The sequence below is a fragment of the Chiloscyllium punctatum genome, chromosome 3 (genome assembly GCF_047496795.1).
Source record: "Chiloscyllium punctatum isolate Juve2018m chromosome 3, sChiPun1.3, whole genome shotgun sequence".
Lineage (NCBI taxonomy): Eukaryota > Metazoa > Chordata > Chondrichthyes > Orectolobiformes > Hemiscylliidae > Chiloscyllium > Chiloscyllium punctatum.
The window spans coordinates 109,319,383-109,334,394 of record NC_092741.1 but is presented as its reverse complement, the minus strand read 5'-3'; positions in this window follow the sequence as shown (position 1 = coordinate 109,334,394).

Sequence of the window (15,012 nt, the reverse complement as noted above, 5' to 3'; positions counted from 1 at the left end):
ACATTGCATCATCCTATAACATCCCTTTGTGTCATAAAGCATCTCAAGGTGCATCGATTGAAGTGTCACTGGATTAAATTTGATGCCAAGGCATAAAAGAAGACGTTTGGGCAGATGATCAAAACATTAGTAAAAGGAAGAGTTTTTAAGAAGTGCTTTAAAGGAGAATAGAGAGTTGGAAGAATAGGAGAAATTTGTGAAGCTTGAGAGGGCAATTGGAGACACAGCTGTCAATTTCCACTTCAAAGTCTGGAGATTAAGTTGAAACCCTGGGAATTGATAAGAACTTTATTGAAGAGTAGGAGAACATGAAAACTTAATCAAAGTGTAATATCAGAGAGAAAGAATTAAGTGGGATTCCTTGGAGTTCAGTGACGTTTCTAATTCACATCAATGACTTAAAGTCAGAAACATAATATGTTATGTCACGTTTACAGATAACCAAGGACTTGTAACTACACAAGGCTTTTCATAACATCAGGATGTTCCAAATTACTGTTCAGCCAATGAAATGCATTTGTAATACACAACACGCTGTCACTTTCTTCACAATAAGATCCCAGGCACAACAAATGTGATAATGTCTGGAGAATCTATTTTAATTATGCTTGTTGAGAGAATTAGCAAACTAGGAGAATTGCCCTGCTGTTTATCAAAAGGTGCCTCAAAGCTCACACTTCAGTCTGGAAAGCAAACTGGGCCTTGATCTACCATCTCATCAGAAGGACGGCACCTCTGACTACCTGGGGTACTGGACAGGTGGAGGAGTCCAGATTTTTATGTTCAAATCTCTGCCAATAATACCAGACTTGGAGGGGCAACTTATGTGATTGAAGATTGAAGCTCAAACATGAATCAGATAAAATATGTAAATGAGTATATCAACAGTGGATGGAATTCCATTTGTGTGTCGTGACAGACATAGGAAAATGCAAGCTAACAGATTCTGAGCCAGTTGGTAAGAAATCAAGATGCATATTGTTTATTTATAAGAGTTTAGTGACTTACTCAGTCTTATCCCTCTCACGCAGCCCACAGCTGAAACAGGCAAGAATTGTCATCTGGTTAGTGGTGGGCCGAAGTGGGGCTTTAGTTGGCAGGAGACCAGGATCCAAAGGGACATCGTTCAAGTGGTTAGGTAATTGTTTAAGGTGGGAAGGAAAAGGGTGGCAAGGCCGGCTTTAAACTCCTCCTGATCCTGACCGAAGAAGAAAACATAGGGCTATATAGGATGTGCAGTGCAGGAATGGGCCATTCAGTCCATGTCAGGGGGTTCATGCTCCACTCAAATCTCTTCCCAGCTTTCCTCATCTAAATCTGTCAACGTAACCATCTCTTCCTTCTTCTCTTGTGTGTATTTTTCTAGTTTTCCGTTAACTACATCTAAACTATTTGCTTCCAGCCATCTCTGTGGTAGTGAGTCCCACATTCTCACTACTCTTTTGGGTGAATAGGTTTCTTCTGAATTGCATGTGGGATTTAGTTGTGACTTTTTTTTATTGATGGCTATGCGTTAATTCTCCATGGCATTTGTTATTTCTTCTCTTTAGCTGATTGTGTCCATTCTCCTTCCAAACCACATTTCAGAGATATTTCACAAGTTGGCCTTCTCTGTCCAGAAGTTTCAAGTCTCACATTCATAGAGAACACCACTGAAAAACAAACCCGTTACAAGTCTTGAAATCCTCATGAATTTTTCTTGAATGTTTATCCAAGTTTGAGCTTTTTCTTGCTGAATATGGTCTACCCTTTTCCTATCTTGTGCTTGTTTTTTGTCAGGGCTACTATTCTGCAGACAGTAAGTGACATAAACATTTGAATTTTCGTACCTGTTGTAGTTTCCTTCCTTGCATTTACATATGAGTACTTCGTGGTGACTTATATATGCATCTCCTTGATTTAACTGTTGCAAACTCTCATTTCAGAGTTCATGCCCTAGTTTCCGAAACCATTCTTCTGAGCTAGCTACAAGTGTTTCATCATCTGAAGATCTCCCTAATGTTATCACTTGACCCCAACTGTAACACTAGATGCTGTATTTTAAAATGCTTTTCTAAATCAATGCTTCTATGTACACATTGAAGAGGAATGAAGATAAACAAAACACTCATTGAACACTTCTTCTAGTTACATGTGTTTATGAAACCCCATTGGTTATTCCCACTGCTCCTGCTGGTCCATTTCCAGATAGCTTTTAAATGGTCTCCCTTTACTTTCAAATCCATTGATCTAAATCTTACAATATTTTAACTGAGTGTCAAGATCATTGGATTTCAAAAAGGATTTTTCTCCATGTCATCCTAAGCTTGCATCATAAATTTCCTACTCCTTCCTTGTGGTGCTCCTCTCATTTGATGCTCGCCCAATTCTTTAATTTGACAGTGCTGGAAGAGGACTGTCTGCTTGGAGTTTCCAGAACAAACTGGCATTCCCAATGCTGGCACTATTTTCGAAAGATCATTGTACACCTGAATACTCACTATTGGTCTGGAGTGGTGCTTTTAGATATGTGACATTTGCTCCATCTTTGACATTGGCATAGAAGGGAAAGAGCATAGAAGGCACCTGAAGATCCTCAAGACTTGCAAGGAATATTGTAGATGGAAGATTTCAAAGAAAAAGAGGAAGGGGGAAAGTAAAAGTGAACATCAATGCTTCATGGCTTGAAGTTTGAAGGATTTTATTGACAAATAAGACTGGCACAGGCTACAGGCAGATGACAGGAGGAAAGATGACTATGTGCCAAGAACCAGTCTCCAGACAGAAGACAAATTGTGATAGCAATGATAGCGTATTATCTTCTTTGATCCTTTATCCCTCTATCCCATCTCAGCTGAGCAGCTTAAATTTTCAGCCCACTGAAAGACACATGCATTGTTTCTGCATGGCCGGGTTAAAATTGCATCCCTTTGGCCCTTCTGTCTGGAATTGAGATGTTTAAGGACAGCTATTATGCTTGGTTCCAAGAGGCTAAAGATGCAGAGAGAGTTAATCCAGAATATTATTTTAATTTAAAGTGCAGGAGTAAAATGAAAGCAACAAGTGATCAAGCTAGGAAAATATCACATTGGAACCTGGGTATTAGAAAATCCATCCTGGGACAAAAAAATAATGATTGTGTGCAATAAATATATGTAGCTTCTTGGGTGTTGTGCTAACATGCCAAGAATCCTGTTTCTCTCCTCGTATCCATTGCTTCCAACCTCTGGGATCTCTACAATTGCCAAGATTTTCAAAGAAACCTTCTGCCATTTTATTGGCACACCACATAGTAACAGCAGCAATGTGATAATTATGGACTGAGTTAGTTGATTCACGCTATATGTTTTCCTGCTTTGGTTTTTTTCATTTCCACCACCTGAACTGAAAAGAATAAGAAGAATCATGCTCCTCGCTCCATGCCCTCCATTAAAATCAATGGATTGTTACAATTTTCCTATGTTCAAGCTAGTTTTTGTACCAATGCTATTTGAACTGAAAAATAATGATCTAAGTGCCCTGGCAGTAGAATGATTTATTGCTTCAAGACTGGGTTTAAACTCCTGATTGTTAAAAATGTATTACTGTTGCAAAGATTAAGCAACTGAGATCTTTAGTCTCCACTTCTGGGGCTGTCAATTTTAATATTGCAATGCCAGCTGTCATTACAACATGTTTTTCAGAATTTTAATGACTTTTTTTCAGTTTCTCCACTGTGCTCAAGTTCACTAAAGCCAGGAACAGAACAAAAATCTCCTTTCAAATAACTCTCATTTGCTTCTTAATCATTGTTGTTTCAATCAGGTTCTGAGCAAATTGATGTGCATTAAACCTCAAATACATTTCAAACCTGATCTGTTAAGCAGAAAATCATTGTGATTATGTCAATCTCTAGTGGCTGCAAAGATTTTTGATCACATCAGCCTCATTCCAAGTTGAACTTTGTTAATAAGTAAAAATGTCAACAATAGCTTGCTTGACTCAGCACTTTTTCTCCTGAGCCACAAATGTGAAACTCAATCAGTCGCAAATTAGTGCAGCCCAGGAAAACTGAAACAAATCTAGTAACTCAGAAATGAACATTAGCTTCTGAATGATAGTGAAGTTTATTGAAGACTTTGCCACTTCCCGTTCCGGGTATCACCACCTCCACCTCCATGCCCAGCTCCAGTGATCAGCATCTTGCTGCTTGTGCTCTTAGGACAGCTCCAGAACCTAATTGATGCTATGGCAGCCATGCTGTCTTCTAATAAGACAACTAACATCATGAGTAACATGTTGCCAGCTGTAAGGTTGGCACATGAGGCAGCGAGATTCCTCATGATAGATAGCATTTTCATCACCGCAGGAAAAGAAATATGGGCCACTGTAGATACTCTTTCAATATAATTTCTAGATTGAGGCTTCCAGATCAAATACACCATGACTTAGAAGTACCATTACTCACACTATGAAAAGCCAACATGCAGGCATCCCGCATGCTTTGTAGCAAACTATGAATGCATAAGCACTTAGAAATTCCATACAAAATGTTGATAAAAGCACATCACTTCCAGTTTGAGGTATGTACTATTCTGAACTGTGGACTAACTGACATTCTGTAAAATCCTTTCATCATTTCTTTAATCTTACTGTGAAATTATGCTTTTCTCCATTTGTGTCAGAAGAAATATGTTCTTCCTTTCCTTGTTTGAGCAGCTGAATACTGTTTGGATTTATAAAGAGTTGAATTAGTCTCTCATCTAAAAGAATGCCATGCTTCTTCTGTTGAAAGAGTTAGAAATATTTCATTTCTTTTTTGTACAGTAGTGCCTGAGTGCTTTTCTTTGTGCAGGTTGTGTCTAAGTACATGCACTAAGTGAAGGCTTTGTAAAAGCTCTAACTTTATGTCTTTAACAGCATCTCACAGGTGGGATTCTGAAAATAATGTAACTCTCAAAGCTGATTGCAACCTGCCCAGTTCAGATTCTAATGGGGTACATTGGGAATGAATACTTCCATTTGCACAAGATGTACATATTTAAACTACAGAGCCCATAACTTCCCAATGCTCAGGAGATCCAGCAGGGAAAAGGAAACAATAAGTTACGCATCCATGAGCTAAGTGTCTTTGCAGTACTCTGTGCTTGTGACCAGTAGCAAGAATCTTTCCACCAAAGCCAACACCCTTTCACCAACCAAGGGCTAAAGATAGCTTAAATGAATAGGCAAAAAATGTCAGATGGAGTGTAATGTGGGAAGTAGTGATGTTGGCCACTTTGGTAGGAAAACTAGAAAAGCAGGTTATTACTTAGATGAAGAGAGATTGCAGAATTCAGGGATACAGAGAGATCTGGGTCTCGTGGCACATAAATCACAAAACATTCGCCTGTAGGTACAGAAAGTGCTTAGGAAAGCAAATTGAATGTTGGCGCTTTTTGCAAGGAGATTAAAATGTAATTCAACCTCTCTTGGCAATTAAGGGAAAAGGAGATGCACTCTAGGGCAGTTGCCTGCTCCTTTTGCAGGATGTGGGCGGTAAGGGTCACCACTGGTGTCCCTGCTGACTTCACCTGCGAGAAGTCTACCCATCACCAGCTCCTCACAGACTGTGTTAGGGAACTGGAGCTGGAGCTGGAGGAACTTTGGATCATTCAGGAAGCTGATAGGGTGATAGAGACGGTTATAGGGAAGTAGTCACACATATGGTACAGGATAAAGGTAGTTGGGTGACTGTCAGGAGAAAGAAAGGGAATAGACAGACAGTGCAGGAATTGAGAGTGAGTGCAGATGAACATGTGGCTGCAGGGCTGATGTAGGAGGGAGGGCTTCAGATATGTGGATCATTGGGATCATCTTCTGGGGAAGGTGGGACCTGTACAGGAAGGGCGGGTCGTACCTGAACTGGAGGGGCATTAATATCCTGGGTAGAAGGTTTGCTAGAGCTCTTTGGGAGGGTTCAAATTAAATTGGCAGAGGGGTCAGAACCAGATCTATGGATCAGATGATGGAGTAAGGTAGTGAACAGCCAGATACAGCTTGCAGAGAGTCTGTGAGGAGGGATAGGCACTTGGTAGGGCAAATGTGCAGTCAGTATGATGGGTTGTATTTAATACAAGAAGTATCAGGAATAAGGGTGACGAACTTGGAGCATGGAACAGTACTTGGAACTATGATGCTGTGGCCATTGCAGAGATTTGGATATGACAGGGTCAGGAATGGTTGTTGGATGTTCCAGAGTTTAGATGTTTCCGAAAGAATAGAGGGGGAGGTAAAAGAGGTGGACGAATTGCATTGCTAATCAGGGCTGCAGAAAAGGAGGTTGTTGAGGAGGTTTTGTCCACAGAGTCAGTATGGGTGGAGGTCAGAAACAGAAAAGAAACAGTCACTTTATTTGGAGTTTTCTATAGACACACAAATAGCAACAGAGACACAGTGGAGCAGGTTGGGAGGCAGATTTTGGAAAGGTGGAGAAGTAACAAGGTTGTTGGCATGGGTGACTTCAACTTCCCGAATATTGATTGGAATTTCCTTAGTTCAAATTGTTTGGATGGAGCAGTTTTTGTCAGGTGTGTCCAGGAAGGGTTCCTGACTCAATAGGCCAGCGAGAAGGGAGGCCATATTGGAATTGGTACTTGGCAATGATGCATGCCAGGTGTCAGATCTCGCGGTGGGAGAACATTTTGGTGACAGTGATCACAATTCCCTAACTTTTGCTTTACTCATGGACAGGGATAGGAACAGACGGTATGGGAAAGTATATAATTGAAGCAGAGGGAATTACAATGCTATCAGGCAGGAACTGGGATGCCTAAACTCATGACAGAATGTGGAGGTTGTTCAAGGAACACTTGCTGATAATGCTGAACACGTTTGTCCCACTGAGGCAAGGAAGGGATAGTAGGTTGAAAAAACCTTGGGTGGCACGGAAGTGGAACATCTGGTCAAGATGAAGAAGGAAGCTTACTTAAGGTTGAGGAGGTAAGAATCAAACAGGGCTCTAGAGGGTTAGAAGGTAGCCAGGAAGGAACTGAAGAATGGATTTAGAAGAACAAGTACTGAACATGAAAAACCTTTAGCAGGTAGGATTAAGGAACACCCTAAGGTATTCTACACTTAAGTGAGGAACAGGAGGATGGCCAGAATGAGGGTTGGACTGATCAATGATAGTGGAAGAACTTGCGCCTGGAGTCGGAGGAGGTGGGGGGGTCCTTAATAAATACTTTATAGCAGTATTGACTACTGATGTTTCTAAGGATAGCGTGAAACAGGCTAATATGTTTGGACAGGTTGATGTTAAGAAGGAGGATAGATAAATCCTGAGGATAGATAAATCCCCGATGCCAGATGGGATAGACCCTAGGTTACTACTGGAAGTAAGGAAAGAGATTGCTGCACCTTTGGCAACGATTTTTGCATCCTCACTGTCCACTGGAGTAGTGGCAGATGATTGGAGGGTTGAAAATGTTATTCCCTTGTTCAAGAGAGGGAATAGGGATAATAATGGGAATTACAGCCTAGTCTTATGTCAGTGGTGGGTAAAGTATTAGAGTGAATTCTAAGAAACAGGATTTATGGTTACTTGGAAAACCATAATTTGACAAGAGATAGTCAGCATGGCTTTGTGAGGGGCAGGTTATGCCTCACAAACCTTACTGAGTTCTTTGAGGATGTGAGAAAACATATTAATATGGTAGAGCAGTGGATGTGGTGTACATGGATTTTAGCAATGCATTTAATAAGGTTCCCTATGGTAGATTCATTCAGAAAGTAATGTGGTATGGGATGCATGGAAATCTGATGTCTGAATAGAGAATTGGCTTTCCCACAGAAGACAGAAGGTAGTAGTAAATGAAATATTCAGCCTGGAACTTGGTGACCAGTGGCATCGTGCAGGGATTTTTCTGGGACCTCTGCTCTTTGTGATTTTTACAAATGACTTGGATGAGGAAGTGGAAGGGTGGGCTATTAAGTTTGCCAATGACACAAAGGTTGGTGGAGTGGTAGATAGTGTGGAGGGGCATTGACAGGTTGCAGAACTGGGCCAATAAGTGACATTGGAATTCAACCTGGAAAAGTGTAAAGTCATTCAGTTTGGAAGGTCAAATTTGAATGCAGATTACAAGGTTAGAGGCAGGATTCTTGGCAATGTGGAGGAACAGAGGGATCTTGGAGTTCATGTCCATAGATTCCTCAAAGTTGCCACCCATGTTGATAGGGTTGTTAAGAAGGTGCATGGTGTGTTGGCCTTCATTAGGAAGGAGATTGAGTTTAAGAGCTGTGAGGTATGCTGCAGCTCTATAGAGTCCTGTTTAGATCACACTTGCAATATTGTGTCCAATTCTGGTTGCCTCATTATAGGAAGGATGTGGAAGGTGCAGAGGAGATTTACCAAGGAGCTGCCTGAACCGCAGGGCATGTGTTATGAAGAAACATTGAGGAAGCTAGGGCTTTCCTCATTGGAGCGAAGAAGAATGAGAGGTGATTTGATAGAGATGTATAAGATGATGGGAGGCATAAGCAGAGTGGATGGCCAGGGACTTTTTCCCAGGGCAGAAATGACTATCATGACAGGGCATAACTTTAAGGTGATTGCAGGAATGCTTAGGGAAGATGTCAGAGGTAGGTTCTTTACAGAGAGTGGAGGGTGCGTGGAATGCATTGCTAGCAGTGGTAGTAGAATCAGAAAAAATAGGGACATTTCAGCGACTCTTGGATAGGCACATGGAAGATAGTACAATTAGGGTGTGTAGTTTAGATGGATCTTAGAATAGGATAAAAGGTCCGCACAACATAGAGGGCCAAAATGCCTGTACTGAGCTGTACTGTTCTATGTTCTGTGTTCTGTGTTTACTAGGTTAGTCTTATCACAGCTGTATGTGGCTTTGTTGGGATCACTTCTAGAGCATTGCTGATTTGTGTACTCTAATTTAAAATAACATATAATTTCAATAGAAAAAGTGCAAAGTAGATTCCTTGAAAATGGGGATTATTTTCTGAAGAAATTTTGGACAGGCTGGGCATGTATCAACTCACTTTAGAAGAATAAGGTACCAGCATTGAAACAGATACGGTCCTCAAATGATCTTGAAAAGCACATCATAGGATGGATTCGGGAAGGATGTTTCCCTTTATGAAGGAAAAGAGATCTAAAGTACTCAATTTGAAAAAAGGGCTCTCCACTTTTAGAATTCATTTCCCTTTGAGGGTTGCTATTGTACCTCTCTTCCTCAGAAACCAGTGGAGGTAGAATCAATGACTGTTTTAAGCGTAAGTAGAAAATTTCTTGGCTGACAAAGGATTCAAAAATTATAGAGCTAGAGAGGAATGTAAAAGCCACAAACTGATCAGCCATAATTGTAATATATGATAGTAGGCTCAAGAGCCAAACAGCTTCTCATTTGGATGTTAGCATGTATGAAAGTCCATGTACTGTCAGAAATGAAGGATTTTAAAATGGAAAACAAAGAAATGGCTAATTTCATACTTCACTTCTGTTTTTGCAAAGGAAGACACAAATAACAAACCAGAAGTAATGTGGAACATAAGGTTTAATGCAAAAAAAGAATTTGTATTATTAGAGAAATGGTGTTGGAGAAATTGAAAAGATTGAAGCCTGATAAATCCCCAGGGCCTGATAATCCACATCTCAGAGTGCTAGCAAGTGGCCCTGGAAATAGTGGATGTGTCAATAGTGATCTTCCAAGATTCTTTAGACTCTGGAACAGTTCTACAGATTGAAATGTAGCTAATGTTAGAGAGAAAACAGGGAATGATAGACTGGAAGGGTATATGAATATGAAGAGATTAGAGAGATATGGGTCAAATGCTGGCAAATGGGACTATATTAGGATATCTGGGTGACATGGATGAGTTGGACTGACAGGTCTGTTTCTGTGCTGTACCTTTCTAAGACTCTATGACTCTATGACCCGTGTGTCTGACATTGGTAATGGGAAGATGCTAAAGCCCATTATTAAGGATTTCATAGTCGAGCACTCAGAAAACAGTTGTAGAATAACACATAGTGAGCACAGGTGTACAAAGGGGAAATTATGCTTGACAAATCGTATGGAATTCTTCAAGGAAGTTAACAAGTAAAGTTGATCATTCGGAACCAATGATTGTGGTTTATTTGGACTTTCAAAAAGCTTTTAACAAAGTCCCACATAAGGAATTAATGTGCAGAATTAAAGTGCATGGAAGTATAGGTAGTGTATTGAGATGGATAGAAAATTGCTTTGCACATAGGAAAAAAAAGAGTAGAAATAAGTTCATCTTTTTTTCTGAATAGCAGGCAGGCTAGTGGTGTACTGCAGAGATTGTTAGTCGGACCCTAGCTATTCATAATATGTGTTAATGAATTTGATCATTGAATCACTACTGTGTGGAAACAGGCCCTTTGGCCCAACAAGTCCACACCGACCCTCTGGACAGTAACCCACGCAAACCCATTTCACTACCACATTATCTTATATTTATTTGGCATGGTCAGTTCACCTAACCTGCACATCTTTGGTTTGTGCAGAGAGAATGTGCAAACATCACGCAAACAGTCGCCCGACGTTGGAATCAAATCCAGGTCCCTGATGCTGTGAGGCAGCAGTACTAACCAGGAAGCCACTGCACCATCCAAATGTAATATCTCACAATGTTCAGATGATAAAAAGCTGAGTGGAAGGGTGAGCTATGAGGAGGATGCAAAGATATTGTAGTGTGATTAGGTAGGCTGAGTGAGTGGGCAAATGCATGGTGGGTATAGAGTAAGGTGGATAAATTTGAGGTGGCACTTTGGTGGCAACATTAGGAAGACAAGTTATTATTTGAATAGCTGTAAATTGAGAGGTGGTAATGTTCAATATGAGCTGGGTGTCCTTGTGCACCAGTTGCTGAAAGTTAGCTTGTCGATGCAGCAGACAGTAAAGAAGGAAAAATGTATATTAGCCTTCATTGTGTGAAGATTCAAGTACAGAAATAAAGATGTCTTGCTGCTGTTACACAGCACATTGGCGGGCTATGTCTGGAATATTGTGTTAAAAATCACAGAGCACCAGATTATAGTCCAACAGGTTTATTTGGAAGCACTAGTTTTCGGAGCGCAGCTCCTTCATCAGATGGTTGTGGAATATAAGATCATGCTCACAGCATTTATAGCCAAAGGAGTTTAGTGTCATGGAGATGTGATACAGAAAACAATTTTCGATTAAAACTTTCATCGTTTATAATGGGATATGTTGGTTTCTGTTCTTTGATATGTAAATCCCAGAACTTCTTTTAAATTACTTTCCCCCAAGATAGCTCAGTTTTTTAAACAATAGCTGTGAAGTCTGTCTGTGTCCCAATGCTATGTCAGACTGACAAACCCTCTGTATACTTTTACAGAGTTTTACATGAATTAATGCAGTTTTTGAGCAAAATGAAATATAATTCTGCAAAAGTAAATTCACCCCATAAGCTTATATGTATGTGCATGTAGGGGTGAGTGTGTGTGAGTGTGAGTACTATGATAGAGTGTGTGTGTATATATATGTGTGTGTAAGCTTGGTTAAGTGTATGTGTGACTGTGATGGGATATGTGTGAGAGGGTGCGTGTGTTGGTGTGAGTACAGGGATGCATGCGTGTGCATATGAGAGAGAGCTTGTGTGTGAGGGAGGGTCTGCATGAGTGTGTGTGTATGTGTGTGTGTGTGTGAGAGAGAGAGAGAGAGAGAGACTGTATTGTACACTGGGGTCACCTGGAGTGTGACATAAACCCAAGTTCCTGTTTAAGGTCATCCCCATAGGTAAAACAACTTGGCTATCAGCTTCTGCTCAGCCACTCTGCTTGTCCCGAAGTCCACCTTGAAGGATGGTCCCCCAAAGGTCTGAGGCAAAATGGCTTGGACCGCTGAAGTGTTCCCCGACTGGGAGGGAATACTCCTGCCTGGTGATTTTTGTGCGGTGTCCATTTATCTGTTGACGTAGCCTCTGCTCAATCTCATCAATGTATCTTGCCTCAGGGCATCCTTGCCTGCAGCTTATGAGATAGACCACGTTGGCCGAGTCACACGAGTGGTCACCGCGTACATGGTGGGAGGTGTCCCCATATGTAATAGTGTTATCTGTGCCGATACTCTGACACGCCTTGCAACGGCTGCTGTGTTAGGGTTGTATGGTGTTGTTGTCATGAAGGCTGGGCAGTTTGCTACGAATCATGATTTGTTTAAGGTTTGGCGGTTGTTTAAAGGTGAGAAGTGGAGGTATAGGGAAGATCATGGCGAGGTGCTTAACCTCATCAATAATGTGTTGCAGGCTGCTAAGAAATATTGGACAACAAAGAGTACCCTGTCTGTTGCAACCTGTGTCTGTCTCCTGAGGAGGTCACTACAGTTTCACACTGTGGCACGTCAGAACTGGCAGTCAATAAGTTGAGCACCATACCCTGTTCTTATAAGGGGGTCCTTGAGCACTTTTATGTTTCTGTCATATTCATCCTCATCTGAACAGGTCCTGTGTATGTGGAAGGCTTGTCCGTAGGAATGGCTGTTTTAATATGTTTCAGGTGAAAGCTAGAGAAGTGTAGCATTGCGAGGTTATCCGTGGGTTTGCGGTACACTGAGGTGCTGAGGTGCCCATCCTTGATGGAGATACATGTGTCCAAAAATGAGACAGATACTAAAGAGTAGCCCATGGTAAGTCTGTTGATATCACTGTGTAGTTGTTTCAGTGACTCTCATTATGGGTCCAGAGGAAGAAAATGTCATCAATATAAGGTGTTGGTTGGTGGTCCTGCTCAGAAAAGAAGTCTTGTTCAAACTTGTGCATGAGGATGTTGGCATATAGGGGTGCAAATTTGGTACCCATGGCCATTCTGTGTGTCTGGATGAAGAACTGGTTGTCAAAAGTGAAAATGTTATGGTCGAGGATGAAGCAGATGAGATGTAGGATGGTCCTCGGAGATTGGCAGTTATTGATATTGAGTACTGTAGCTGTTGCCGCAATGCCGGCATTATGGGGATGCTGATGTAGAGTGCTGAAACATCCATTGTGACAAGGAATTTTCCCAATTTGACTGGTCCGTGGGTGCTGAGCTTCTGTAAGTAATCTGTGGTCTCACAACAGAAGCAGGGGATCCTCTGTACAATGGGTTTCAAGATGCTTTTGACATAGCCAGAAAGGTTCTCACACAGAACCCCATTACGATGGGACGTCCAGGTGTGTTGACTTTGTGTATCTTTAGAAGGCAGTAGAAGTTACCAATGCGAGAACTATATGGGATGAGAGCACATCGAGAACTCTGAAGACTGGAATGAAAGTTCTGATTAATGTTTTTAGTTCACGGGTGTGCTCTTTTGTCAGATTGGCCGGTAGTTGCCTGTAGTATTCCTCATTGTTCAGTTGTCGGTACACTTCCTTGTAGTAATCTGTTCTGTTCTGAATGACGATGGCTCTTCCTTTATCTCCTTTATCTTCTTTATTTGTTGACAAAGTTGTGATTGGTTTTGAGAGCATGAATGGTGTTGTATTGTGATTGGATGATGTTTTGCTCTACTTGTGGGCACAGCTGATGAATCTGGCATTCACACATTTCCTGATGGCTTGAGCATACATGTCAAGCCCAGGGCAGCAGCCTTCCAGTAGGATCTAATTTGACTACTTCTTTGGTCACTCCTCTGTGGATCACTGTGGTAACTGTTCTGGTTCATTGGTGGAATCACTGGGATCACTGCTGGCCTCTTGAAAGAATTCCCGGAGTCTCATCCATCCGATGAATTCCTCCGTGTCTGCTGCTGGACTTATGGGGTCCATTTTAGAAATTGATCTCTTTGCTAAGAACTTCAATCTTTTCTGGTGTGGTCCGATAGTTGATTTCGATTTCCCTGTGTTTAAAAAGACGAGCTATCTTGGGAATGTAATTTAAAAGAAGTTCTAGGTTTTACATGTCAAAGAATAGAAACCAGCATATCTTATTATAAATGATGGAAGTTTCAATAGAGTCATAGAGGTGAACAGCACGGAAACAGACCCTTCAGTCCAACCCATCCATGCCGACCAGATAACCCAACTCAATCTAGTCCAACCTACCAGCACCTGCCCCATTTCCCTCCAAACCCTTCCTATTAATATACTCATCCAAATGTCTTTTAAATGTTGCAATTGTACCAGCCTCCACCACTTCCTCTGGCAGCTCATTCCATATATGTACTACCCTCTGCGTGATAAAGTTGCGCCTTTTATATCTTTCCCCTCTCACCCTAAACCTATGCCCTCTAGTTCTGGACTCCCCGACCCCAGGGAAAAGACTTTGTCTATTTATCCTATCCATGCCCATCATGATTTTGTAAACCTCTATAAGGTCATCCCTCAGCCTCCAATGCTCCAGAGAAAACAGCCCCAGCCTGTTCAGCCTCTCCCTATAGCTCAAATCCTCCAACCTTGGCAACATCCTTGTAAATCTTTTCTGAACCCTTTCAAGTTTCACAATATCTTTCCGATAGATTGTTTACTGTATCCCATCTCCAAGACACTCTACTCCTTTCGCTATAAATTCTGTGAGTATGATCTTAACCTCCACAACCATCTGATGAAGGACTGGTGCTCCAAAAGCTAGTGCCTCCAAATAGATCTGTTGGACTATAACCTGGTGTTGTGTGATTTTTAACTTTGTCCACCCCAGTCCAAAACCAGCACCTCCAAGTCATGGAATATTGTGTGCAGTTTTCATAGTAACATGGAAAAATGTATGTTGGCCCTCACAGTGAGAGGATTCAAGTATAGAAATAAGCATGTCTTGCTGCAGTTACACAGCACATTGTTGGGCTTTACTTGGAATTTTGTGTGCAGTTTTGGTCTCCTTTTCTGATGAAGAACGTATTTGCTATAGCAGAAGTGCATTAAAAGTTTACTAAATTGATTCCTGCATGGCAGGACTGACATTGAGGAGAGACTGGGAGTTAGGATTAAATTCAACTGGAGTTTAGAAGAATGAAGTGTGATCTCATAGAAGCCTATAAAATTCGAAAAGAATTCAACAAGGTAGGTGGAAGAACAGTGTTTCCTATGGAAAGGGTCCTA